The sequence below is a fragment of the Ranitomeya variabilis genome, chromosome 2 (genome assembly GCF_051348905.1).
Source record: "Ranitomeya variabilis isolate aRanVar5 chromosome 2, aRanVar5.hap1, whole genome shotgun sequence".
Classification (NCBI taxonomy): domain Eukaryota; kingdom Metazoa; phylum Chordata; class Amphibia; order Anura; family Dendrobatidae; genus Ranitomeya; species Ranitomeya variabilis.
This window is the reverse complement of record NC_135233.1, coordinates 309,639,521-309,667,277: the sequence shown is the minus strand read 5'-3', so window position 1 is coordinate 309,667,277 and position 27,757 is coordinate 309,639,521. Positions and strand designations below refer to the sequence as shown.

Here is a 27,757-nt window from a genome sequence, read left to right as displayed (position 1 = left end):
GGGGGTTCAAAGTTCTCACAACACATCTAGATTAGTTCCTTGGGGGGTCTAGGTTCCAATGGGGCATTACTTGTGGGGGGTTTCTACTGTTTAGTTACATCAGGGGCTCTGCAAATGCCACGTGATGCCTGCAGACCAATCCATCTAAGTCTGCATTCCAAATGGCGCTACTTCCCTTCCGATCTCTGCCATGTGCCCAAACAGTGGTTCCCTCCCACATATGGGGTATCAGCGTACTCAGGACAAATTGGACAACAACTTTTGGGGACCAATTTCTCCTGTTACCCTTGGGAAAATACAAAACTGGGTGTTAAAAATAATTTTTGTGGAAAAAAATGATGTTTTATTTTCACGGCTCTGCGTTATTAACTGTAGTGAAACAATTGGGGGTTCAAAGTTCTCACAACACATTTAGATAAGTTCCTTGGGAGGTCTAGTTTCCAATATGGGGTCACTTGTGGGGGGTTTCTACTGTTTAGGTACATTAGGGGCTCTGCAAATGCAATGTGACGCCTGCAGATGCAGACCATTCCATCTAAGTCTGCATTCCAAATGGTGCTCCTTCCCTTCCGAGCTCTGCCATGCGCCCAAACAGTGGTTACCCCACATATGGGGTATCAGTGTACTCAGGACAAATTGCACAACAACTTTTGGGGTCCAATTTCTCCTTCTACCCTTGGAAAAATACAAAACTGGGGGCTAAAAAATAATTTTTGTGGAAAAAAAAATTAATTTTTATTTTCCCGGCTCTGCATTATAAATTGTAGTGAATCACTTGGGGGTTCAAAGCTCTCACAACACATCTAGATAAGATCCTTAGGGGATCTACTTTTTACAAACTGGTGTCACTTGTGGGGTTTCAATGTTTAGGCACATCAGGGGCTCTCCAAACGCAACATGGCGTCCCATCTCAATTCCAGCCAATTTTGCTTTGAAAAGTTAAACAGCGCTCCTTCCCTTCCGAGCTCTGCCATGCACCCAAACAGTGATTTACCCCCACATATGGGGTATAAGCGTACTCAGGACAAATTTTACAACAACTTTTGGGGTCCATTTTCTCCTGTTACCCTTGGTAAAATAAAACAAATTGGAGCTGAATTAAATTTTGTGTGAAAAAAAATTAAATGTTCATTTTTATTTAAACATTCCAAAAATTCCTGTGAAACACCTGAAGGGTTAATAAACTTCTTGAATGTGGTTTTGAGCAGCTTGAGGGGTGCTGTTTTTAGAATGGTGTCACACTTGGGTATTTTCTATCATATAGACCCCTCAAAATGACTTCAAATGTAACGTGGTCCTTTAAAAAATGGTGTTGTAAAAATTTGCTGGTCAAATTTTAACCCTTATAACTCCCTAACAAAAAAAAAAATTTGTTTCCAAAATTGTGCTGATGTAAAGTAGACATGTGGGAAATGTTACTTATTAAGTATTTTGTGTGACATATCTCTGTGATTTAAGGGCATAAAAATTAAAAGTTGGAAAATTGTGAAATTTTCAAAATTTTCGCCAATTTTTTTTTTTTTTTACAAATAAACTCAATTAATATCAAAGAAATTTTACCACTGTCATGAAGTACAATATGTCTCTAGAAAACATTGTCAGAATCACTGGGATCTGTTGAAGCGTTCCAGAGTCATGACCTCATAAAGGGACAGTCATCAGAATTGTAAAAATTGGCTCGGTCATTAACGTGCAAACCACCCTCGGGGCTTAAGGGGTTTACATTGGATACGCAGGCCATGTGAATGTATGCGGATACCTCTGCATGTGTCGTTTTGATGCTGCGCCGAACTGCGTCGAACGCAACATGTTGCATTTTGTTGCGGTCTGCACAGAGTCAAAATGACGCATGCAGAGGCATCCGCATACGTTCGCATGCCCTGCGTACCCAATATTAAAGATAGGTACGGAGGATGCATGCCGACGTAGGTGGAGCTAAATGGAAAAGGTGCGGCAGTGGGCAGGGCATAATGGAGGACATATGCAGCCCTCTGCAGCTGTGCCCAATGCAAATGTGAAACCAGCCTTAGAGATTTGAACATCTCCAGTTTTTTACTTCTATGGTACCTACCATCCAGTATCAGTCATTATGTAGAGTACCACCCTTCATGGTAAATCATTGCTATGAGACTTAGAGTATCTGGAAAGGTCACTCATACATGTACAATCTCTAGGACAACTCATTCATCTTATTTTTGATATTCTTGCTTGGTTTGCAATCTTTCTAAGAGTATATCTTGAATTAATAACAGGCAGAACATGTTAATTTCACTTATACTTAATTTACAGCTAGAAGCCCTTATGAAACTATTGTTTAGTACAAATATGTATGAATAAGAAATAACTGAAACACTGTAACTTAAAAACTTTTCTAGCTCGTATATAAGTAATGCTCGTTGCAACATCTGCTAAAGGTTCAAAATACTTATGACCATGTTATGTATAACAAAACTGTATTTGTCATCTAAAAAAAACTTACCACCTAGAATTAAAAAAAAAATTTTTTTTGTGATTTTATTTTCCATGGTTTCATAATTATGAAGCAACTTTTATCCTTGGAGTACACCATTATGGATATACACTGGCTGCACAAAAACAAATGTCTGGCAGTGGGAATCACTGATTGAAGGCTTATCAAATAATAATTATGCTCCGAGAAATGTCGTGATGGGAACAATTTACATATTTTGTGCCTCCGTGACAAATAACTCATTTGTACAGCAAATATTAAAAGATAATTTGTTGCTCTATTGCCCCTTTGTGTTAGGTGAATATAAATTAGCCAACAAAATGGATAGTTTATATTTTCATTACTGAATCTTCAATCAACGGAGGACTTAGATTATATCCCTTAAAAAACCAAAAGGTTGGAAAACCATGTACAATTTAATGGATTCTAAAGTAACAAAGGTAATAACAATTAAACATTAAAATACACATTAAATGTATATTCTGTAAATGAAAGATTATGTCTTGTGGATTACATACATTACATTAGTGCCAGACAACATGAAGATGAAGGTGCCCAACTGCAATGATATTTCTGTGCAGAATCCTAGGACATCAATAAATCAATGCTGCACATTTTACAGTTTTGGTTTTAGAAGTGGTGGCCTTCTACATGAGGTTCCCTAGGAACTGATTAGGTCTATAATTAGAAAGTGCAAGATATCTTTTAATGCCCATTTTAATATATTCTCCTTGTTAAAGGGGTTGTGTGAGATGTTATATTAATCACCTGTTCAAAAGACACTTGGCACACCAGCTGATCAGCTTGGTGCTAGCGGCGGTGGGATTTGCTCATTTGCAGAGCGGAACTACACAGATCTGTACACGGAACTGTACACTGGCTGCAGTGGGGTACTGTACATGCTCCTCTATTTAGATGAATAGTCGTAGATGTAGATAGATCGGAACAGGCTTCCACGAGAGGTGGTGAGTTCTCCTTCAATGGAAGTCTTCAAACAGAGGCTGGACAGACATCTGTCGGAGATGGTTTAGTGAATCCTGCATTGAGCAGGGGGTTGGACACAATGACCCTAGAGGTGCCTTCCAACTCTACCATTCTATTATTCTATGATTCTATGAGATGTGCAGTACTCAGCCACTGCCACTATACAGTTGATTGAGCATGCACTGACACTGAGAACAGGAGGTCGCTGAGGCTGCCAGGTGTTGCACCCCTACTAATTTTATATCATCAATATAAAGTACCAGACAATCCATTTAATGCTTGAACTGTTTTGTGGGTAAGTGCCAAATTCTTCATAGAAATTATACTACATAATTGGGATCCTACTTGTGCAGCTGCTTTCAAGTGTGCCGTGTTGTACTACTACATGCTTTGTGGGTAAGGGCTTCCATTGAATGTGTAAAAAAGATTTTTATGCCTTAATATAAAGGTGTAAATATGAACTTCTCATAAAATGATTTAAGTGAGTTTGGCCACTTTGCAAAAATACTTGGCATATGCTATAAAAGCTTTGGCAGGAGTTTGATATTAGGATGAACCATTAATGTTAAATTCATGGGGTTCCAGACTCCCCTTTCAGGTTACAGACCCACTATGAGATTCAACGTGATGTGGTAATGGGCTTCATATAAGGTCATTCCGTGTCAAGTGGACCAGTGGTCCCCACTCCACCTTCTCCGATTTTGCTGAAAATTTATAAGGATGTACATGTATGTTTGAAAAGAGGTTCTGTAAATTTTTAGGGCCAGATCTCAAATACATTGGCCACTGTTGACCTTTCACTGGAGGTTCCACCAAGCCTGCGGCTTCAGCTAAGAGGATTTTGCAAACTTTGGCACATAGCCATTAGAGTTCTATACTGGCTATGATGCTGAAATTTGGCATACTAGCCCATCTTTTGCTGCTAAACACGATAAAATTATTACCGGCTATGACAAAACAATATTTGGGCCGCAATTTTGTGTCAAAGTAGCTTGAAAAACACGTTGCATAAAATTTATGCCAAACTTTGCCCATATATAACTCAAGACCAAAAACCAATAGTAACTGGTGCTTTGCCCTGTACAACAAACATCTACATGACTTTGCATTGCTGCAATATCACGGTCAAAGCATATGTATTTGTGGAAATATTCACACCCAAATATGATGAAAAACTTAAAAAAAACGAATTTTACCTATTTTTAGGTCAAATTTCTCAAAAAGGGTACCCCTAAAATATATTAATTCTGATATCATTAGAAAGAGCACATTTTTCTCTACAAGGATCATTGTTTGTTTTTTTGGAGTCTCTCAGTTTAAGAAATGAAAAATGCCACTGAACATGGTGTTATTTATTAATATGCAATGAATGGTAACTGCACTATTCAAACCCTTGCGTTGGTCCATGGTGTTTATACCACAACCAATTCCCTAAGAATTGGTATTATAATCCTATTAAGAATTGTAATAATGCTGTCTTTCGAGAATTGGCAGCCCCATCGCCTAGGAGCCATGGCCGATAGCCGTGCAAGGCGAGCCTCGGGCGGTCTCTTTATTGCAGGTTCCGAAGCCTGAGGGTGGGTGTCTTTGCCTAGGATCCCAAGCCTAATATTGGGTATCTTACAATTGCTGGAACAAGAGAAAATCAGTTTGTGCCACTTGATGACAAAAAGATTCGCATTTCAAGGGTGTCAAATGACCCATCATCTTTCATTGCCTATGTAGATAGATCTGTCAGATCAGAAATGCCTATTGTGCCAATTGCAAACCTCCAGCCAGGGCAATATATTGCCTGCATTTACGATAGGAACTGGTGGATTGGAAATATTTCTGAAATTTCTGTCGACGAGCATGATGCATTAATAAATTTTATGCATCCTCATGGACCAGCTAGCTTCTTTCACTGGCCTGTGAGAAATTATACATGCTGGATTCCCGAGCAGTCAATCATTGCAATAATTCCAGCACCAGCTGCAACATCAATTGGCCGACAATACAGCTTCTCTGAACCGATTATGTTGCAAATTCAGCAACAATTCCAGACCACTTAGACTGAACATTATGGCTTGGGAACCAACAAAAGATACCCAATATTAGGCTTGGGATCCTAGGCAAAGACACCCACCCTCAGGCTTCAGAACCTGCAATAAAGAGACCGCCCGAGGCTCGCCTTGCACGGCTATCGGCCATGGCTCCTAGGCGATGGGGCTGCCAATTCTCGAAAGACAGCATTATTACAATTCTTAATAGGATTATAATACCAATTCTTAGGGAATTGGTTGTGGTATAACCACCATGGACCAACGCAAGGGTTTGACTAGTGCAGTTACCATTCATTGCGTATTAATAAATAACACCATGTTCAGTGGCATTTTTCATTTCTTAAACTGAGAGACTCCAAAAAAACAAACAATGATCCTTGTAGAGAAAAATGTGCTCTTTCTAATGATATCAGAATTAATATATTTTAGGGGTACCCTTTTTGAGAAATTTGACCTAAAAATAGGTAAAATTTGTTTTTTTTAAGTTTTTCATCATATGTGGGTGTGAATATTTCCACAAATACATATGCTTTGACCGTGATATTGCAGCAATGCAAAGTCATGTAGATGTTTGGTGTGCAGGGCAAAGCACCAGTTACTATTGGTTTTTGGTCTTGAGTTATATATGGGCAAAGTTTGGCATAAATTTTATGCGACGTGTTTTTCAAGCTACTTTGACACAAAATTGCAGCCCAAATATTATTTTGTCATAGCCGGTAATAATTTTATCGTGTTTATCAGCAAAAGTTGAGCTAGTATGCCAAATTTGAGCATCATAGCCAGTATAGAACTCTAATGGCTATGTGCCAAAGTTTGGAAAATCCTCTTAGCTAAAGCCACAGGCTTGGTGGAACCTCCAGTGAAAGGTCAACAGTGGCCAATGTATTTGAGATCTGGCCCTAAAAATTTACAGAACCTCTTTTCAAATATACATGTACATCCTTATAAATTTTCAGCAAAATCGGAGAAGGTCGAGTGGGGACGATTTTTAAAACTGGTTCACTTGATGTGGAATGACCCTATAGTCTGTTCAGAAAGGAAAACTAAGAGCCTTGTGTTCAGTTTTGTGACTTTTTGCTTGGCTGCAGGGGATAAACGTATGAGTTTTGGATAGGCGGTTCATGCCTTTTTCTACAGCTATGCACTAGAGATCTAGTCCTCGTATGTTCTGAACTAAACATAAATATTTACATAATTAAATTCCCAGAGGAGCATTGCATGACCTATAAGTCTCCTTACTCAGACTTGGTACTCATCACAAGGAGAAACATTCCCCCTTACGTAGACATATTTAGGCAGTGTATGTCAGCTTGTAAATTAGTTTGATATTCATGGTACAGAACAGCCATGTTTTATCAAAATTGATGCCAACCAAATGACGCCATATAAGAAGTGGTTCTAGTTTGGATAATTTGTGTGGGAGAATAGAAAATCTTACAATGTTACAAACATAATCCTTTTATCTTCACTTAGTTTGCGGAGACTAAACATTTACATTTGGCCAATAAGAGAAATTTTTCAGTGCCACTTTGCTTCATAGTCATTATTCACCTTCTTTTTCATGAGTAGGAAGTGTTTATTCTACTGGTCACAATGGAGGGACTACATGTCCCCTTGGATGGATCTTGCCATCTTTTTCCTCTCATCTGAGAATTCACCATGAATGAGTTCATGGTGGGACTGCTGAATCGTAGCGCCGATTACAGAATATAAAAAAATTAAGGCATAAAACCTTCTCAGATTTAATGGAGAATTTTCACCAAACATACAGAACATTTTCTTTATATATCCTGTGACTTATATTCCTCTGTTTGTGTGTTATAGTCATTGAAAATTAACTCTAAAGCTTAACTGTCATTTTATAAAACTTTTCATATGTCAGAGATTTTTATTTGAAACGCTTGGACTGAACGCTAAGGCTATGTGCATGTGCACACGTCCGGAATTGTGAATTCTGCAACTGTGCCGCGGTTAAAACGCATGCAGAATTGGCATGTGTTTTCCTGCTAAACAATAGCGTTTTACAAGCGTAATTAGCTTGCAGAATGCTTGCATTTTCCAAGCTATCTGTAGCATCGCTTGGAAAACTGATTGACAGGTTGGTCACACTTGTCAAACATAGTATTTGACAAGTGTGACCAAATTTTCACTATTGATGCTGCCTATGCAGCATCAATAGTAAAAAGATCTAATGTTAAAAATAATAAAAAATAATAAATCGTGATATTCTCACCTTCCGGCATCCCTCGCAGCGTTCCCGATGCTCGCAGTGCTCCTGTTCCCAATAATGCCTCACGTCTAGGGTTGAGCGACTTTTATTTTTATAGGATCGGGTCGGGTTTCACGAAACCCGACTTTCTCAAAAGTCGGGTCGAGTGAAATCGGCCGATCCTATAAAAAAGTCGGGGTCGGGGTCGGCCGAAACACGAAACCCAATGCAGTGCAATGGGATACTATGGTTCCCAGGGTCTGAAGGAGAGGAAACTCTCCTTCAGGCCCTGGGATCCATATTAATGTGTAAAATAAAGAATCAAAATAAAAAATATTGATATACTCACCCTCGGACGCGCCCTGGTACTAACCGGCAGGCTTCCTTCCTAAGAATGAGCGCGTGAATGACCTGCGGTGACGTCGCGGCTTGTGATTGGTCGCAAGCGGTCACATGGACAAGCCGCAACGTCATCTAAGGTCCTTCACGCGCTCATTCTTAGGAAGGAAGGCTGCCGGAAAGAAGCAGGGCGCGTCCGAGGGTGAGTATATTCCTATTAGGTATATACTCACCCTCGGATGTGCCCTGCTTCTTTCCGGCAGCCTTCCTTCCTAAGAATGAGCGCGTGAAGGACCTTAGATGACGTCGCGGCTTGTCCATGTGACCGCTCGCGACCAATCACAAGCCGCGACGTCACCGCAGGTCATTCACGCGCTTATTCTTAGGAAGGAAGCCTGCCGGTTAGCACCAGGGTGCGTCCGAGGGTGAGTATATCAATATTTTTTATTTTGATTCTTTATTTAACACTTAAATATGGATTCCGATACCGATTCCCGATATCGCAAACATATCGGAACTCGGTATCGGAATTCCGATACCAGATTCAGAAGATCGCCGACCTCATGGCCGACCCCACACAGGGGTCGGGTCGGGTTTCCTGAAACCCGACTTTGCCAAAAGTCGGCGACTTCTGAAAATGGCCGACCCGTTTCGCTCAACCCTACTCACGTCAATTACCCCAGATGACGTAGCGGTCTCACAAGACTTAAAAGGGTTCTTCAAGAATGTAATAACATGGTCCCCGTCAAATAATTCCAAATGCAGCCCAGTCACATAATTCAAAATGCAGATGATCTTAGTGACATGTCAGTGCAAGCTGCAGTTTGAAGAAACGCAACTCCCGAGAGCTTTGCCTCAATAAGACACAGTATCGTAACCATACATACCTCCATAAGCCAAGGAGAAGTGTGTGACAGGAGAAGAAATACATTTTCTCCTCCTCTAAATGTGTACAAGGATTTTTTCTCTATCCTCAGTCCTCCATGCTTAGCTGAGAAAATTTTTTTATCCCGTCACACATTTCTCCAGCAGCTCTGGTATGTGGGCTTATGATACGACTCCTCTGGCAGTCAAGACACAGGTCTCGAAATCTGTGTTTCTTCAGACTTCAAACTGTCCTGACACGTGACTGGGATGGGCTGCCATTTGAATTACATGACAGCGCCATTTTATTAACTTCTTGGAGTACCTCTTTAATATTCATAGTTCACACCTATAAGCATAATAACTTGACATTGCAACACACTACTGTTAATCCTACTATTCTTGTTGGTTGTTGTGCACTCCTATTTTAGTTGGTTGTTCTTCACTCCTGCTGATGCAAGAGGATTATAAACATCACAGTAGCGACAACAACTAACAGTATACCTTCCTTGACATATCAGTTCAATCAGAAAATAGTCACTTGTACACTTGGCAATATTCATACAAACCCTTCCTTTATTGATTCCTCTAACGACTCCTGTTCAGTCCACTTAAAATTTACCTGTATTGTCCAGGGTATCTATTAGGCCATAGGGCAGCTAAGCTCCCACTATACACTGGTTGCCAGCATGACATCACATACAGAAGATCTGCGCTCAATTTTTTTTAGCATTGAACCACTTTCTTTTATCAGCATTTATGTGAGCCTACTATCATAATTGTGGTGAATCAACCTATCCCTTTTAACCTTGCAGAGATAAGCTTTCGAGTGCCTCATTTTTTGTGTGTTGAGTTATATATGTAGCCAGAAGAAACAATAATAAAAGCATTCTATATCTGTAGAAGCATACAATCATGGCTGACACAAAATTTTTCACAATTTTCACAATTTTAGCTGCTTCTTTTAATCAGCTGTTTCTATGGTTTCTGAACACAAGTATTAGCATTTCATATGTTTTTAAACTGTTATTGACAAGTACATTAAGTTTATGTAAGGGCTCAATATTTACAGTGTTGACCTATATTTTTTAAAGACTTCTTCCATTTCCTTTGCCAGCTTCTGGGTCATACCCTGACTGATGACAATACATTTTTGCCTAATCAGTGCTTGTAGTTAATCACAATTTTTATGTTTTTGTTTGTCCATGTGCATATTGAGGAATGACCAAAGGTTCTCAATGGGATTGAGATCTGGGGCACTTCCTGGCCAAGAACCCAAAATGTCAATGTTTTGTTCACCGAACCACTTAGTTGTTACTTTTGTCTTGTGACATGGTGCTTCATCAAGATGGAAACAAAATAATTTTTCAGCACCAAATTGTTCATTGATCTTTTGGAAAAGTTGCTTTCTCTTGATGATTAGATTCCATTCTTTATTTATGCCAGTGTTCTTAGGCAAAATTGTGAGTGAGCCCACTCCATGGATGAAAAGCAACCCTACACATAAATGGCCTCAGGATTCTTTGAAATCTCATTTGATGCAAAGCACTGGTAACTAAGACATGCTTTCTTGGAGGTAACCATTGTTAGCAAAAGAAGTCAATAATTTCAAGCACTAGCCCCTTTTTAAAACAACCGGTCTGGTCCTATAATTCATTCAGCATGACAGTGATATCAGCTGCCTTGTCCTCATGACCACTTTCTCCTGAGATAACAAGAAGATTACTGAAATGTTGCAAGCAGGTCATTTTTGGCAGGGCTTAAATTCTGTGGAAACTTAGGGATCACGAATAAGTTTTCAGAACAAGACATAACTTAGAATTTTTTTTGCAGTTTATCTGATCACTCTTTATAGCAATCTAAAGTTCTAAAGTTAATGCAAACTGCACAAAACATTTTGTGAAAACCAAAATGTGTGTATCAAAACTTTTGGCCATGACTGTACATGTGGCCCACAACACCATAGAAGTGTACGGTTGCAGTATTATGGCTCCATACATCCATCCCTCAAATTGAATGTTATTGGCAATGTAACATGGTCACCCGGATTTCTATATGACCCCATAATATTCCTCTTTTCAAAGACAGTACAACTAATGACTTGATAAAGCACAAAAGAAACATTTGAGGATCTCATTTTGATCCATAGCTGTATGATGAAAATGACATATTGGGGATAGGTTTGGTTGGTTTGCACTGTAATGCAGGCAGCAAAAATGAAATATACATTGAGTACAATGCCCTTTAATAGAAACTCTCCATAGTTATTGTTCTTGGAAACTATTTAGATCAGGATATTGTGATTTGCAGAAACGTAATGATGCTAAGGCCTCGGAATTAAAGCCCTGGGTTTATTTTCATTAGTCTGAATAGATCAGATCACTTAGTATTTTAATAAAGTAAAAGAAAACCTTTCCCGTTGATGTTTAATTACTTACAGATATTCCCCGTAGTGTAACTTTAGGTAATGCCATTTTCTTCTCCACTGATGTTTTAGAATTCCGAACATTTATTGAATGACCATTTTTCTACTCTATATCAGAGCAAACAGAAATTAAGGTAAAGGAAATAAAAGCAGTCATTAGAAAAAATAATACATAAAGTGAAACCTTTTAAAAACATATTCACATTAAAATATGGAAGTGCGCCAAACTTATTGGAATCTACTAAACACATTTTAATAGTCTTCTGTTTCAGAATGCATTATGAAAAGATTTCATTTCCATTCTGAGATTACCTGCAAAAAAAGGCAGTTGAGAAAACAGTTAAATCTAGTTACTAAGGTTCAACACAAGGAGCCTGTAAGGCACATGTAGAGTCTCTAAGGGTCCGTACTTCTGAGTCATAGACAGTACATGTGCCTCCTGAACAAGGTTTCTAATGGCACCATATTTGGCACGGGGCAGATGAACGTATTTTTTGCCATCCAACAAAATCAAACCAATTATGCAAACCACACTCTGATCAGACTCTTGATGAGACTTGTTGAAAGTGTGATCATAGTGTGCTCTGATTCTCTCTGATGAGGAGAAGATGGAGAGAAAAATTACTTCCTCTTCTCCATTGTGTCATCTGAGTGCAGACTTATTCTATGGAGTCGTTGAATTGCATGACCGAGTGCGATGCAAATATCAGATCAAACTGAGGCATGCAGACTCTCTCCGAGGAAAAATATTGGACATGTGCACAGCCCCATAGCATACCATTGGTCCCAGTGTGATCCAATGTTTTGTTGAATTGCACTTGGACCAATAACATGGTGGTCTGCATGAGCCCTTACAAAAATATCCTCCACGAAAAGCAGTGACTCCACAGGAGAAGCTCTGTAATATGTCATCTCATGGAGCATGAATCAATTGGTTTTGCTGTGGATTCCAAACTAATCCAAAAGAAATAAACTTCCTGTGTATAGGAAGATATATGGAAATATACAGATGTACAGTACGTCTTTGTGGACATTTATAGGCGGCATATTATGCATTATTTAGTGCAATTGAGGGGATTAAATACAATTCTAAAACAGGAAATATGGCTTTCGAGAAGGCTAATGCAATATCACAGGAGCGGATCGAAACTTGTCTTTAGCGTTGGTGCTGTGATATGACTGTGTGCTTGCTTCTTTCAAATTCAATCGTGTTGACCATAAACTGCCAAGTTCATACTAGAGGTACCTATCCTACATTCAGTTATAGGGATTGTCTGCTCTTAGGCTTCAAGTTTGCAGTTACTTTATGTGACTGCAGACCTGTAAATTCTCACAAAGCGCTCACTGTGCTATGTGAAGATTCTCCGGAGCCGGATCTGGAGCAGCAGGCATATGACTGCATGTATGTGATTTGCATACAATCAGTCACGTGCTGACTAGATGGGCAAAGCCTCGCTTAATGCAAGTGTATTGAGTGAGGCCAGATACAGTATAGTTGTAATCGCATACTTGAAGTTACATGACCGCCCGCACCATGTACTGGAGAAACCTCACGGTTTGCGCGTGCGCACTGGCACTGCAGGAGCCCAACCAGCGCATGCACACAGTGTCAGTATGGGAGTGCTCTCATCCCTCTCTCATGTCTTCGGCGGCCGCTCTCTACACTTCTATGTATCAGTGTAACCAAGCGGCTGCACGGACTCGGATCTCACTCATTTGCATAGGAAATAATATTTTTTTCTAAAAACTATACTACAGGGATGATTTTTATGGGCACTAAATCCCCTATATGGCTACAAAGCAGTTTAAATAAAGTTTTGAGGGTGATAGTCTCCCCTTAACTTGTGGAGAATTAGAAAAAGAGAAATTGACTATTTGTTATTCATCTAAAGCTTTTACAGGAAGATAGCTTTGCCAACAACAAGTATATGAAACCCAATCCCTCTCTTAATTGTTGGATTTTAGATAGTATGCAGGAAAAGCAATATTGGCTTTTCTAGGGTATCATAAGGCCAAACAAAACCACATTTAGATCCCAAGGATATACACTGTCTGCCATCCAAAAATCAATGAAGTACTCTAGGTGCCTAATTACACTCTAAACTTTTACTCTAAACTTTTTTTAAAATATAATTATCCTCCTGGATAGCAAAGTTAAGAATTAATATATGGTACTTCATTATCATATGTTGCTTCATTCTCTCCCAAACATTGTGCTGCAATATTGTTTCAATGCCCAGCTTATGCTCCTCCTAGTGCTGCTCAGCAAAGATCCTTACACTTTATGCAAACAGTCTGAGAACCGGTGTACTCCGTCTGAGTTCATAGGTGGGGAGCGGAGTCTCACACATGAAAAATCCTATTCACAGACTGTTTGAATATAGTGCATGGCTACAGTGTATACAGTGTATGGATCTTTGGTGAGCAGCAGTTGAAAGCAGCTTCTAAAGGCGCTTGAACATAGTATTAACACAGCTCAGCAGCATAGTGTTTGGAATAAAAGGAAGAAAAATAAGGTAATAAAGTGTATTGTAAAAAGTCATAATTTTGCAATGCTTGGAAGATAATTATATTTTAAAAAGTTGAGTTACTCCCCTTAGTGACGGAGCCTAATTTTTGAAATCTGACCAGTGTCACTTTATGTGGCAATAGATCTGCAATGCTTCAACAAATCCCAGTGATTTTGAGATTTTTTTTTCGTGACACATTATACTTTATGATAATGGTAAATTTAGGTCAATATGTTTTGTGTTTATTTATAAAAAATATCAAAAATTTGAGAAAAATGTTAAAAAATTAGCAATTTTCTAAATTTGAATGATCATCCCTTTAATCCAGATGGTCATACCTCAGCAAACCATTACTAAATAACATTTCCCACATGTCGGCTTTGCATCAGCACCACTTGTAAAATGTTATTTTATTTTGTTAGCATTTTAGGAGGTTTAAAAATGTAGCAGCAATTTTTCATTTTTTCAAGGAAATTTACAAAATTTATTTTTTTAGGGACTTATCCATGTTTGAAGTGACTTTAGGGGTCCTATATATTGGGAAACCCCCAAACGTGATACCATTTTAAAAACAGCACCCCTAGACGTATTAAAAACTGCTGTCAGGTAGTTTTTAACCCTTCAGGTGCTTTACAGGAATTAATGCAAAATGGTATGACAGAAATGAAAATGTGTATATTTACCACCTAAATGCCTCTAACTTCTGAACAGGTTACAACAGCCGTCAGACTATAAGGCCACTATTTGGTCGTGATTTGCCATGGCAAACATCAGGACCACACAATCATGATCTGAGGGCACCAATTGGGATAAAGAGGAAGCCCCCACACCCTGTTAACCATTTATATGATGTAGTCACTATTGACAGCAGCATCTATGGTTAAGGTACATCTTAAACAGATATGTACGGTGACAACACTGATCGTGGCTGATGCAGCAGGTTGTCAGCTATAGTGTACAGCTGACAGCTGCTGGATTGTCACCTGTATGGGGAGGCTAGTCTCTTATATCTCAGGTCAGTTAAAAGACGTATTGGCGGTCATTAAGGGGTTAAATCAAGATTGATTTCTCATAAAAAGTCCAAGAATATATATATATAATATAATTAGTTTAAGTCAGTATGCTAAAAATGTTATAGATGTCACTTCTTCTCTGAGCATAGAGTGGACACTCATCTAGAAAAAAATAAGAATAACTGTTTTCAGTGTCTGAACAACCCCAATCTACAGATCATCTGGAATTTCTGTAAAGAGTTGCACATTCAGGGAACAATGTTACAGACAGGTCTCTTATCCTCAGGCCAGACACTATATGACAATCAACTCTGTGAAAATCTCAGGTGCAGCTAAAACACTAAGGGTATGTGCACACGTTCAGGTTTTTTCGCTATAAAAACGCTATAAAAACTCATTAAAAACACATACATATGCATCCTATCATTTAGAATGCATTCTGCATGTTTTGTGCATATGGTGCGTTTTTTTTCCGCGAAAAAAATGCATTGCGGTAAAAAAAAGCACTATGTTCATTAATTTTGCGAATTTTCCACGTTTTTCCCGCAATTCTATGCATTTGGAAAAAAAAAGTACCAAAAACATGCCAAAAACGCATGAAAAAAATGTGAAAAAAACGCATGTGGTTTTCTGGCAGAAATGTCCGGTTTTTGTCAGGAAAATTTCTGCAAGAAATCCTGACGTGTGCACATACCCTTAAGGAATGTTCTTTGACCTAAATATTGGGGACAATTGAAACATGTTTTTTTTTAAATTTGCATTGGCTGTGGTAGGACACAGTTCAGTGTTGTCACCTCTGAAGTCTTGCTATGCATGTGGCAATGTGTCACTGTTGTTCTTTTAGTTTTAACATGAAATTACCCATTTTAGGTTCAACTTCCCATTGGGCTTCAATTTAAAATCGTGGAGAAATTACTAATTCCACGTTTTACTAAAGACATTCTTTTAAAGCATTTTTTTCTGTTAAAGATCTTAAGAGAAAACATAACTTTTTCGAAACTGTTTTGGAGGAAGGCAACAGCAAAAAATCTTCCAGAGCGCATAGAACCAACTGATTTGATGTAATTCTAGGCTTGCAAGAAGACATTCCCAGTGTCATTGAATGGATTCTTGTCAAGAGTTGACTGAGATTTATTTTCTCTATTGGGTGATAATCCTTCATTTTTTATCTTTAATTTTCCCTAAAAAGGCTATGAACCAAGAAAGGTGCTGGCCAACAAATGGTAAATCGTTCAACTTATTTTTGGGGCATCATCTCCCAATCAAATTTTGAACTATAAGAAAGAATGTATTGGAATGAGGTATAGCCTGTTCAGAATATTCAGTTGGGTTTTTACTGAGGCGCGAGCATTTGAATCTGGTACTATTGTGATCAAAATTTGATCTTTTCAATTATTTTTCGGCTTTATCATTGGTGCCAAGGATTTCACTCGCAGGGTAATAACAATGTTAATTAGAGCAGAAGCAGCTTCCATTTTTTAAAGTCATTTTCCGGGTCTCCTGTTTATTCAGTTCTTCAAATAAAAAAGTCTAAAAAGAGCATGTGCATCTTTTTAGCTAAAAAAATGGGGAAATCCAGCAACCGCAAAAGTCATAAAACATCACATTTATTAGTAGATTTAAAACATGAAAAGGAAAAATGTAAAAACATGATAACAGTCAATGCGTTTCGAGCTACATTAGATCTTAATCATGGTGAATAAGAGCTACTGTAGCTCGAAACACGTCAACCGTTATCATGTTTTTTTGAGGTAACTAAACATTTCTCGCTGAATAGTACAAAGTTCTCTACTTTTTTCAGATCTCTAAGTAGCGTTGACAACACATTTCACCACTATCCTCATCTTGAAATTGATATTTTCTTTCTTCTTTATCAAAATCATCAGCGTTCAAATCTTCCTCAATATTTCCATTAAATGGAATGAGAGGTTATCAGAATCCACACACATATTTAGAGAGAAGCGTGAGAGTAGGCTTTCTAACATGATCAGACATTACAGAAATAGCAGATGGCTTCAGTCATCAAAAAAGACAACTTTCTTTCATTATAGAAACTATTTTATCTTCTTAACCTCCTAAGGATTAAGATTATTTTGGACTTGAAGGCATTCCTTTACAACTAGTGTTGAGCATTCCGATGCTGCAAGTATCGGGTATCGGCCGATACTTGCTGTATCGGAATTCCGATACCGGGATTCCGATACTCTTGTGGTATCGGGTATCGGGTATCGGAACAACATTAATGTTAAAATGTGTAAAATAGAGAATTAAAATAAAAAATATCGCTATACTCACCTGTCCGACGCAGCCGGGACCTCAGCGCAGGAACCGGCAGCGTTGTTTGTTTAAAATTCCCGCTTTTACATGGTTACGCGAAGTCCCGGCTTGTGATTGGTCAGGGCGGCCATGTTGCCGGGCCGCGGACCAATCACAGCAAGCCGTGACGAAAATACGTCACGGCTTGCTGTGATTGGTCCGCGTCCCGGCAACATGGCCGCCATTAACCAATCACAAGCCGTGACGTCACGGGAGGCTGGAAACGCGCTCATTTTAAAAAGGGCGCGTGTCCAGCCTCCCGTGACGTCACGGCTTGTGATTGGTTGCGTCGCGGTCAACCAATCACAAGCCGGGAGGCTGGACACGCGCCCATTTCAAAATGAGCGCGTCCAGCCTCCCGGCTTGTGATTGGTTGATCGCGGCGCAACCAATCACAAGCCGTGACGTCACGGGAGGCTGGACACGCGCCCATTTCAAAATGAGCGCGTCCAGCCTCCCGGCTTGTGATTGGTTGATCGCGGCGCAACCAATCACAAGCCGTGACGTCACGGGAGGCTGGACACGCGCCCATTTCAAAATGAGCGCGTCCAGCCTCCCGGCTTGTGATTGGTTTATCGCGGCGCAACCAATCACAAGCCGTGACGTCACGGGAGGCTGGACACGCGCCCATTTTAAAATGAGCGCGTGTCCAGCCTCCCGTGACGTCCCGGCTTGTGATTGGTCAGGGCGGCCATATTGCCGGGACGCGGACCAATCACAGCAAGCCGTGACGTAATTTCGTCACGGCTTGCTGTGATTGGTCCGCGTCCCGGCAACATGGCCGACCTGACCAATCACAAGCCGGGAATTCACGTAACCAAGTAATAGCGCGATTTTTAAACAAACAACGCTGCCGGTTCCCTCGCTGAAGTCCCGGCTGCGTCGGACAGGTGAGTATAGCGATATTTTTTATTTTAATTCTTTCTTTTACACATTTATATGGTTCCCAGGGCCTGAAGGAGAGTTTCCTCTCCTTCAGACCCTGGGAACCATCAGGGATACCGTCCGATACATGAGTCCCATTGACTTGTATTGGTATCGGGTATCGGTATCGGATTGGATTCCGATACTGTGACGGTATCGGCCGATACTTTCCGATACCGATACTTTCAAGTATCGGACGGTATCGCTCAACACTATTTACAACATGTGGTCTTGCTGTATTGTTCACAGCAGGTCCAGGCCATAGAGTGAAATCACCCTTTATGTAATAGGAGAGGTATTAGTAACAACAAAATAAGGTGCCCTGGTATTCAAAGGAAAGCCTATATTCTCCTACTATGACACTAAACGTAATATTAGTCATATTATTAGAAGTCACTATAGGAAACTCCTCTTTTTGTATTTCTTATATATAGCAGGCTGCATATTATTACAAATAAAAGCTATATATGGCTTGGGTAGGCTGCCTGTAGTTTAAGGTCTTCTGACACATCTTTGACAGGACCTGAAGGGAAATCTGTCATCAGGTTTTTGACCAATAATCTGAGAGGAGCATAATGCAGAGACAGAGATACTGATTCTAGCCATGGGTCTCTTACTGAGCTGTTTTGATGAAACAGTTTTATCAGCAGGAGATTATCACTAGAAGACTAGTGCTGTCATTTAGTGCTCCATGTGCATAAGCTCTGTATAGCCCCGCCTACACCACTGATTGGCAGCTTTCTGACTATGCACAGAAAGCTGCCAATCAGTGGTGGGGGCGGGGTTATACAGGGCTCAGCATTCAGAGAACTGGTAGATCTGCAGCAGATAAAACAGTAATTGTATCAAAACTTCAACAAGCAGCCAAATAGGGGACACATGGCTGGAATCAGGATTTCGGCACCTACATCATGATACTTTCAGATGAGGTAGCCAAAGCCTGGTTATAGATTCCCTTTAATAGATCACTATTACCTTGGTTCCAACATGAGGATGTTTCAGTTGGAGGTCCATGAGTGTTGAACTAGAGCTGCAATAACTAGTATTACTATGGTGCACATTGGTAATCTTTTTGTTTCTGTCATGCACATCTTTTTCTCCTCCTCCACATAATTATCTCCACAGTAAAAAAATGTTTGAAGACCTAATGTGTCTAACTGAAATATATTTTTTGCATTTTTGAAGATTAATTCCTTGAAGGCATTTTTGCACACTGCAAACAGTGAATGAATAGTGCCAAAACTGCACAGCTCTGTTCATTGAGCAGTGGCATTTTTCAGGTGCTGCAGCTCAGCTTCTATTGAAGTGAGTAGGAACTAATCTGCAATTCACAGGAATGGCCACTGCACAATTAACGGTACTATACTGCTATATAAATATATAATATTAATATATATATGTATATATATATATATATATATATATATATATATAGTTACAGTAGATATTTACACTACCAAGGTCATCTACCCCTTCTAGCTATGACATAGGGCACATGATATCATTGCAAATTGGAAATTATTTTTTTAGCTTTAGGGTAATTATCAGATTTCCCCCATGTGTGGGGAGCTATACTAATAATATAATTCCCGAAAATTTGCATTTAAAGCAAGATAGCTATAGAAAATGACTAAAATAGGTAATGTTGGCTCATAGTTACACTCGCCAAAGACTACACTTTATCCATAAAGAGGACAAGAGAAAAAGAATGGACTAAATCAAGCCTGCACAACCATGTAACAAAAATATCAAAGCATGTTTATTGAACACCACAAAAAGGACACTTAAAAACATCTAAAATACAACTGTGTGTATAACACCCCAATATGACCTCCTAAATATGCAGCAATAATATATAGCAGCCTTCTTTAATTCTCGGCTTAAGTGCACCCTGTGTCTACAATATACACTTTATCCATGACATCATATTGGAGGTAAAAATATTCCCACTGGGTATGACTATAAAAATGATCTTTTAATTGAAAAAAGTACAACCTTATGTCTTCTGGTTGGTGCCGAGAGCAGAGCTTTGCTAGCATGAGCTTCGCTGGAACACATTAACAGTACACTTACAATTAAAACACCATCTCGATCTTCTGTGCATCACATACCCTCTGGGCTAGTTCAACAAGTTTAATATGGCACCAGTTTTCCTGATCTGTTAAGTTATGACTTTAGGCAGCTGTGAGGTTGACTGAGGGATTTTTTTTTTGTAGCAAGAGTGAAATGCCTACATATATCTTATATACATTAAAAAATGCCTTCTGAAATATCACTGAATGGGTAAATATTAAAGAAAATATTAACATACAAAAACCCCCCCCAAAACATAGCGCCTGAACATAAAACACAATGAGCGAATAGTACACGCTGGTATTGAATATATGTCCCGTAACAGAGCCATCTGGCTGCACATTGTGTATTCCTAAGATAGGATTTGATAGCCATTGGCCTTAAGCATAAAAAAAGTGGGTCATCAATGCGTTGCTTGCAATTCTTCTAATGCTAACAGCTAAGAAATAGCTGATAACAAAGATGATGTCATTAAATGGGAGATAAAATTGTCAACGTGTGCCGTCTACGAAAACAAACCATTAACCCAATTACTGCCAGCCATGCAAAGCATGCAGGTGCTAAATTGAAATATTGGAACAGAGTAATTTGCCAGAGCAGGTAATTAATAAGCGACAATGAAGCATTTAGAATAAATGTCGCTATGGATTTAAAAGTTTCTTCAAGACTCGTGACATTTCCAAACCTTTAACTACATCTACTTTACCGCTGAGGCTGATAATTGAGATAATATATTTCACTGAAAGAAGGACTTGTGGAAACTTTTGTCCATAAGAAGAACATGCTCATAATAAGTATTAGGGCTCTGCCTAGGCTTTAATTATGTGCTAGAATAATTCTGAGTAGTTGATGCCAATATAGCATTAGGTTAATTTCTCCAACAATTTTTGGGAACCTGCATGTAAGGAAACTAACTAAGGAAACTAACTAATGTATCATGCTAATTGCACAATCATTAACTTAAAGAAAGGGAATCTGTAAGGTGGGATAACACTTTAAATCTTCAGATATAGGGTGAATCTGCAAGATAACAGCATTAGGAAGGTGTCTGGCTGCAGTACTGAAAGTACAACACCTGGGAGAAATGACACACTGGCCTGTCTAAAATACATCATTACAATCTATAGCACATTAACGTTCATGGTACAGCAACCACAAGACGGGTTTCTTCACCCCAGGTATCATTTTAATTAGTATAATAGAGCCAACCTGACAATGCCTATAATTTATTTAGCAAAATCATGCTGACAGATTCGTTTAAAGGGGTATTCCCATCTCCAAGGTCCTGTCCCAAAATATAGTAAGTGCAATAATAATAATATTAGCAAATACCTCCAATTAGAAATGTACTATAGTTTATCCGATTCACTATGACACTTTCCTCATGTGTAGGCTTTGCAGGACCTTAGGTATCCATGATTATGTCCACTGATATAGAGACAGTTAGTTAGCTAGGTGCTAGTGGTCAGAACCATAGATACCTAAGGTCCTTCAATGCCTTGTGAGGCAGTGACTCGTTTCACAGGTAAGGGGTGCTGTGTGTTCTCCCTAGGTTGTGCATGGAGACGGATGAAGTCCATAGGTGTACATGGCAGTTATGGATTTCCAGTCCGGGTATTCCATGTGGCTGAGAGCCACCGGTTTGTTTGTTAAAAGCCCCGCACTAAAGGGTATGAGTGTGTCAGCTGTGTGTGTGAAGCAGCACAGGCCAGCATAGCCAGCAGCTATGGCAGCTGAATAGCTTGGCACCTGCAGCGTATACAGCAATGCAAGTCGTCCATGGTAACTGGTCTCCATGGATGTGGATGTCCTGTGCCTGAAAGAGGACTGGCATGTGTAACGATTGCAAACAGGTGGATATGGCGCTGGCTGCTATCCGGCGTAGGATATCCTGGGCTGTGTACGGCTGTGTGAGTAAAGAGTCTGTGATACAGCGGTGCAGGACACCCTCGGGAACTAGTCAGAGAAGGACTGGCGTGTATATTGTCTGCAACATGTGAAGCTATGTTTGGAGACTGTAATATGGAATGTGGTCGCCCTGCGGATACTGGACAAGGAGAGGTCCAGTGTGTTTAGGGAGTGCAATCTAAAAGCCATATGATGTATTGTGCTATGAAACGGGCACTGAGACGAGATGCAACTGTGGGACTTGAACTTTGATGACATGTACTATAAAATGCTATGCACCTTTATGTGTGAAGTAACACATTAAAGAGACTTTTGTGTTTGAACTTTGTGGGTCACTGCCTCTTCACTGCATAAGGTGCTACAACGGCATTACAGCCTGCACATGAGGAAAGAGACAAAGTGAATCAGAAGTAAACTACAGGCATTGTCGGGTTGGCACTGTTACACTAATTAAAATGATACATGGGGTGAAGAAACCCGTCTTGTGGTTGTTGTGTAATCAGTGTTAGAAGTTTTCAATCCCAGGGAGCACAAGCATGTTCCACATCATAGAGACAGAGCGAGAGACAGACTGTTTGTACTTTGGGGCGGCCTGTGGGCAGGTGTCTTCTTGGTTTCACTGGCAACACAAAAGACAGATGGAGGGTATACACCATCTGTTAAGAAGAGATTCAAAACATTTTTAGAAATAAAATATTTTTTTTTGTTGGTGTACATATTTAAAAACACTTAAAAATACAGGGTATAGGACCTCCAAATAAGGGAGGGGAAAGCCGCTGCATGCCAAAAAATGTCTAAGGGTGGGGAGGTGGGCACCAGAAAAATAGAACAAGAGGGATGAAGGCGGAACAAGGCGGTATGTATAAAAGTAAATGGATATACTCTAAATTGTCAAGCAGTCCTTAGAAAGGCTCTGCAAAAATTGCAAGTGTAATTACTTGTGTATGATAAATGCCCATAAATAAGATGTATATATAACAATCCTGGCATAGAGCAGGAAGATAAGACTCTGCCTACTGTCCAGGAATAGAGCATGAGCATCTCATTAACTGAAAACTTCTAACACTGATTACACAAGAACCACAAGACGGGTGTCTTCAATCCAGGTATCAATTTCATCAGTGTAACAGAGCCACCGTGACAATGACTGTAGTTTACTGAGCAAAATCCTACTGACAGGTTCGCTTGTAGTAATATCGGGATTGTATACTGCATACACGTGACAATATAAAAGATATTGTAAATGCAATTATCAAAACATTAAACAGTAGCAGCTCATTTAAAGACTAACATGCTATCTCAATGGCAAATATATGGAATGCTCATAAAAATGATAAATCATTGCATTTATTCAAACCAAGTGGTCCCGGTGCGTCTGCTTTACTAATTCAATTTGCTTCACATCTTAATAGATTTTTAGGTCTGACACCCCATTTGATGGTACAAAAACCCTTTGTAAGCTGATAAATGTAAGTGCAGAGGAATCTGTATTATGATAAACTATCATGGGTTTAGTTAATATCAAACATTCTTTTACTGTTGCTATCAAATGGGTATGTTCTCAGAAAGGAACAAAGATGGAGTGTGTTGTTATACCCATATAGAAGAATCTCATGGACAAAAGATACAACAGACCACATAGTCCGATAAACACATCCCACAATGGATACTACTATAGAGGGTCTCCCACACATGCTCATAATCATGTGTTTTATACCAAAGCGTATAAGGAGATCACCTAACATATATAGGGACACTCCACCAGCATTTCATATAAACTCAAAGAGAAACGGAGTACAAGTCCACTTAATGAAATATATAAATTACTTTTTATTAGTCAAAAAAACCTTTCATGTACAATAAAATCACATTAAATACAATATATAAACTGAACAGTGAGGAGAACTAGAAAAAACACTGAAAAAATCACTGCGATAGTAACCCCAAATTATTCTCTGCTAATATTAATTAGTAAAGTGCTGGTAGTGCATTGTACCGGAAGAGGGAGAAAACCCAGACTGGCCACTATATTACATTTACAGGGATCCCCTTATAGAGTCTATTTCAAAATGGTACCATGTTAAGCCTGGCTAAATCCCTCTTACCCATTATAGCAGAGACACAGGGGACACCACCGGAGCCCCAACGCGCGTTTCGCGTCGGCTTCGTCAGGGGGCGGTGCAGTGCATTGAGTTATGCTGGTTTTTATTGTGTCCGGACACCGGATCCATATATCCCTAATTGCGGCGCATGTCGCATGTTGATCACGCCGGGACTTGCATCCTGTTCAGCGCCCAGCATGGCGCCGCGGTCCACAGCCGCGTACAAGTGACGCCACTGAGCCGCAGACGTCATTAGGAGGCGCCGCCCATGATGCCCCGAAGTACGGACCACAACGGACATGCGCACTAGGGAAAAAGCTGCCAGATACTTCCAGCAGCCATATCGCAAAGGTATCTACTCATTCTGGTTAATGCTGTGCAGCTATATATTGTATGCATATTTTAATACATACTGTGCTATCCCCCCATCGATTGGCATGTGATAAAATTAATAAACGTGAATATATAAGTGAAAGAGAAAAGAAAAGAAAAAATGAAACCAGAAAAAATGACCTCAATGAATAATAAGTGAAAAAAACAAGTGAAGGAAATCTATAAGAAAACACATATCATAAATATATATACCAAAATGTTATATAAATGTGACAAAAACCCGACTCAATCATTAAGCACATCATGGCAAAAGTAAAAAAAGTGCAATTTATATATATATTGCCAAACATAAGGAATTCAGTTGTCCATCGATAGCACAGCCCAGAATGTCCAAGGTCTAATACGACGGCCCCTAGCTGAAAACGGCATCATATCTGGATCCAACATATCCACTCCGGACACGGCATATCACTTGCGTAAATATGATGGAAAGCAAGATCATAACTACATGACAAAAATAAATAAATAAAAGAAAAAAAGTAAATAACACAATACACAACACACATTTTAAAAAAAAGAACATATATAAAATACAGGAGACATAAAGTTATTATAAAAAGGAACTAAAGCTCAGACTCTCATTGAGCCCTAATGGAGCAATGGTGTTCAACAACTTGATCCATCTGCACTCACATTGTGCAAGACGGCGTTTCAGATCTCCTCCTCTGATACCTGTATGTATCCTGTCAATCCCCCAGATTTTTAAATGTTTGGGATTACAGTCATGATATAAACGGAAGTGCCTAGGTATTGGTTTTAAATTCTCCACATCTTCCACCCCCCGAGCACCCATGATGTCCCGCACGTGTTCTCGTACACGTACCCGTAATTCACGGGACGTTAATCCAACATATATTAACTTGCATGTACATACCGCGTAGTATACCACGCCGGACGTACTGCAAGTAATATGTTTCCTTATTTCAAAGGTTTTTCCATCTGATGAGGTGAAAGATGTGGATCTAACCAAATTCCTACATGCCATGCAGCTCCCGCACGGGAAAAAGCCATTTTTTTGTGGTCCAACTCCAAAAATGCTAGGAGTCTTGGCCACATAGTGACTATGCACCAAGATGTCCCGTATATTGGTACTTCTCCGTGCTGTCATTAAAGGTTGCTCTGATAGGCATTTCCGTAATGCTGGGTCAGTTAACAAAACCGACCAATGTTTACTCATGATAGATCTCATAGTATCCCATTTGTGATTGTATGTGGATACAAATCTAGGTTGACCGTCCCATTCTTTTCTCTTTTTGTTCCCATTTTTTCCACCAGCCAATAGTGCATCTCTTTTAGTTTTTTTGGCTCTGACATAGCCCTTCCTAATGGAGCGACCACTGTACCCTCTTTGTCTAAATCGCTCCCCAAGATCCACCGCCTGCCTCTCAAATGCTAGATCTGAGGTGCAAATCCTCCGGGCCCGAAGGAATTGCCCAATGGGGATGGCTCTTATCGTGGAGGGTGGATGCGACGATGTGGAGTGCAAGAGGGCATTGACCGCGGTTTCCTTTCTGTACATATCTGTATAAATGAGGCCATTTCCTTGCACTTTTAGCGTAATATCGAGAAAGGAAATTTCATTTTGATGATACATATATGTGAGTCTGATATTGGAATCATTGTGGTTCAAACCCACCATAAAATCTTGCAACTCAGAGACAGGGCCATGCCAGATAAACAGGACATCGTCGATATAACGATCTAGCATTTGAGAGGCAGGCGGTGAATTACGGGTACGTGTACGAGAACACGTGCGGGACATCATGGGTGCTCGGGGGGTGGAAGATGTGGAGAATTTAAAACCAATACCTAGGCACTTCCGTTTATATCATGACTGTAATCCCAAACATTTAAAAATCTGGGGGATTGACAGGATACATACAGGTATCAGAGGAGGAGATCTGAAACGCCGTCTTGCACAATGTGAGTGCAGATGGATCACGTTGTTGAACACCATTGCTCCATTAGGGCTCAATGAGAGTCTGAGCTTTAGTTCCTTTTTATAATAACTTTATGTCTCCTGTATTTTATATATGTTCTTTTTTTTTTTAAATGTGTGTTGTGTATTGTGTTATTTACTTTTTTTCTTTTATTTATTTATTTTTGTCATGTAGTTATGATCTTGCTTTCCATCATATTTACGCAAGTGATATGCCGTGTCCGGAGTGGATATGTTGGATCCAGATATGATGCCGTTTTCAGCTAGGGGCCGTCGTATTAGACCTTGGACATTCTGGGCTGTGCTATCGATGGACAACTGAATTCCTTATGTTTGGCAATATATATATAAATTGCACTTTTTTTACTTTTGCCATGATGTGCTTAATGATTGAGTCGGGTTTTTGTCACATTTATATAACATTTTGGTATATATATTTATGATATGTGTTTTCTTATAGATTTCCTTCACTTGTTTTTTTCACTTATTATTCATTGAGGTCATTTTTTCTGGTTTCATTTTTTCTTTTCTTTTCTCTTTCACTTATATATTCACGTTTATTAATTTTATCACATGCCAATCGATGGGGGGATAGCACAGTATGTATTAAAATATGCATACAATATATAGCTGCACAGCATTAACCAGAATGAGTAGATACCTTTGCGATATGGCTGCTGGAAGTATCTGGCAGCTTTTTCCCTAGTGCGCATGTCCGTTGTGGTCCGTACTTTGGGGCATCATGGGCGGCGCCTCCTAATGACGTCTGCGGCTCAGTGGCGTCACTTGTACGCGGCTGTGGACCGCGGCGCCATGCTGGGCGCTGAACAGGATGCAAGTCCCGGCGTGATCAACATGCGACATGCGCCGCAATTAGGGATATATGGATCCGGTGTCCGGACACAATAAAAGCCAGCATAACTCAATGCACTGCACCGCCCCCTGACGAAGCCGACGCGAAACGCGCGTTGGGGCTCCGGTGGTGTCCCCTGTGTCTCTGCTATAATGGGTAAGAGGGATTTAGCCAGGCTTAACATGGTACCATTTTGAAATAGACTCTATAAGGGGATCCCTGTAAATGTAATATAGTGGCCAGTCTGGGTTTTCTCCCTCTTCCGGTACAATGCACTACCAGCACTTTACTAATTAATATTAGCAGAGAATAATTTGGGGTTACTATCGCAGTGATTTTTTCAGTGTTTTTTCTAGTTCTCCTCACTGTTCAGTTTATATATTGTATTTAATG

The 27,757-nt window shown here is 39.7% G+C and overlaps 1 protein-coding gene across 1 annotated transcript in view; it reads left to right on the top strand.

Annotated features, from left to right (window-relative positions):
* GPR50 (G protein-coupled receptor 50) overlaps positions 1-27,757 on the top strand; it is a 309,342-nt gene that overhangs the window by 194,834 nt on the left and 86,751 nt on the right. The gene's annotated exons all lie outside the window — the stretch shown is intronic.